The following is a 2,766-nucleotide window of genomic DNA, read 5'->3' on the forward strand; positions in this document are numbered from 1 at the left end:
TGAGATTAAAGGCATGCACCACCACCGCCCGGTTTCTTTCTCTTGATAGCTTCAAAAGCTTGGTAACTGCTTCCATCCCACACTCCGTATGCACACCACCTTTTAGCCTCTTGCTTATCATCCTCACTGAATTTGCTGAGAATCACTTGAATTCTGAACTTCAGACGTGACTTCAGACTTTCCCTCTGAAGTGGGAAAGATCTCTTCTCTTCTCTTCTCTTCTCTTCTCTTCTCTTCTCTTTGTTTAACCCAGAGGCTTTCAATTTTATTATCTTGCATGCTATCCTGTAAAAGGCAATGTTACTTTCATCAAAACTGAAGTTAAAAGTTTCCGAAGATACATACATATGTACACACACACACACACACACACACACACACACACACAGAGAGAGAGAGAGAGAGAGAGAGAGAGAGAGAGAGAGAGAGAGAGAGAGAGAGAGAGAGAGAGAGAGAGAGAGAAAGAGAGAGAGAGAGAGAGAGAGAGAAGAAAAGTAGAAAAAGAAAACAGCAAAAAACAAGAGATAGAGATAGATAGATAGATAGATAGATAGATAGATAGATAGATAGATAGATAGATAATGGCTAAAGAATGAATATAAGCTGGATCTAATGGAAGGCATCATAGTTGATTAATACATGATGTCCCTTAGTTACACTTTTACTGGTACTACAGTCTTAGCTAGTTTCAGGACCTCAATTGTCCAGGCTCAGGATTTACAGCTTTACAGAGTAAGCTTACTTCACACAGAGGCCTGGCCAGTGGGGTTATATGAGGATAAAAGATTGTCACTAATAATGAAAGAAAAAACATGGAAATTGGCACATAAATTCTGCCTCTTCTTATTAAGAACTGAGTTTATATTTTTATGTAATTCAATTTCCTTGAACTCAGGTCAGAATCTGCATATTGTGAACTATAATTTGATTAATTTTTGTACATACTGAACATAGTACATAAAATAAATGTAACATCTGTCTCTGGTGTGCTTATTCAGTTATTATATACAGTGTCATTATTCCTAGTGGTTCTTTCCAGCTTTTCTTTTTGAAGATGATACATGGAGTCATTGCAATCATAGATTAATTTACAAAAAAAAATTAGAGACATATAAACTGTATAATGTAATTCAAAGTAGTTATATATTTAAAATTTTTATCATTGGTATAACTTAAGGAAAGCACTCACTGATCCATTAAACTATTTTACCTCACTAAAATCTTTTGTGAGAAGAAGAAAGTTTTTAGGGAATTAATTTAGTGCCTTCTTAAATCACTGACTCTATAAATAAATAGGGATTAAATCCTCTCTCTGCTCCTTGAACTCGGTAGTTACAGGCATCATGAACTTAGATATTCTACTTATAGAGCCTATGCATATCTGAGGTTGTAAGAAAAGAGCCTACAAATACTGTTCAGTGAAGTCTGCAAACTGGCTGATTTTAAAAGAGAGATTAGCCCAGAGTTCTGAATGCTTGTCCAGCAAATATAATCTGTCTATTGACTCAAATTCAATAGGCAGAGAGTCCTAAGTGAAGTTTTGTGGAGCCAACTAGGTAATGGGCCACCAACATCGGTGAGATTAGCATCCTATGAAAGAGCTTGATCAGTGATGGGCTCCAACCATTATGAAAAAAATTGGCAGGCAGTAACCCCTCATTTGAATTGTCTTCAGTCACTCATGTTGCTTTCTGTCAAATGTATGACTCCTGTGGGCCTTCTAGCCATTCCCTTTCTAGCTTCTAATTGGACCAGCTAATGTCTTGGAAGCGGGTTTATCCTACTCATCCCTCAAAAGTCAAAGTTCTACTCAAGATTGTACAGAGAAGAAATGTGCTGAGAAGCATGTAAACCTGAAATTTTCATATATACCATGCAAATGCAGTGATCACTTGTAAGTATCCCTTCAGGAAGTTTATACTGTAGAAGCAGGGAGAGTATGTATCTGTAGATGGATCCTGTACCCACCACCCACCACCAGTAAAATAATTAGACATTTCAGTTCACTTGAGTTTGGCAGTGGGTCCACCCAGGCACACAAGGAACTATTAAGCGTGTTGGAAATTATGTATCCTCCAAATGAACAACACAAAATTCAAAAGCATTGCAGTTTCTTACTCCAGTGATGCTTTCCAGTTACCCTAGTGATGTTCATTCTGTGATCTCGCCCCATACTGCTCACAAGCACAGAAGTCTGTTACATGTTCACTGAAATTAATGTGAACCTCAGAGAAAAATATTGGTGCACCACAGTGAAGTAATAATTCAGTCAGTAAAGTGGCTGCTATGTAAGCATGAGAACCTAGATTTAGATTCCTTGACTGAAATGCAAAAAATCCTGAGTGTGGTAGAATAATATTAAAACTGCAGTGCTCTGTGAGACAGATCCAGATAGCTTAGCTAATGTGTTCTTCTCTGAGTTTAGGGAGAGACCTTGTATCAGGAAATAAATTGAAGAGACATCAAGGAAAACACATGGTGTAGATCTCAGGCCTCCGCATGCACATGCCCATTTACATTTGTGGACACATCTGCGTGCACTCCCATGACGACACACAAACTCCCCATCACCACATACAAGTTGATGATTGTTTTAATTTACTCATCTTTTATGTTTTCTTCCAAAGGAATTATTTTGCTTCATAACAATTAAGGCTCTTACTTAAAGTAAAATGTTAGGTGTGGATATGAGGTTTGCTGTCTTCTACATGATGGGCTTGAGGAGTGGAGCCTGGGGGCATTCTAGGCTTCGAATGTAAACAGTGT

This window comes from Mastomys coucha, unplaced genomic scaffold, assembly GCF_008632895.1.
Source record: "Mastomys coucha isolate ucsf_1 unplaced genomic scaffold, UCSF_Mcou_1 pScaffold21, whole genome shotgun sequence".
Classification (NCBI taxonomy): Eukaryota; Metazoa; Chordata; class Mammalia; order Rodentia; family Muridae; genus Mastomys; species Mastomys coucha.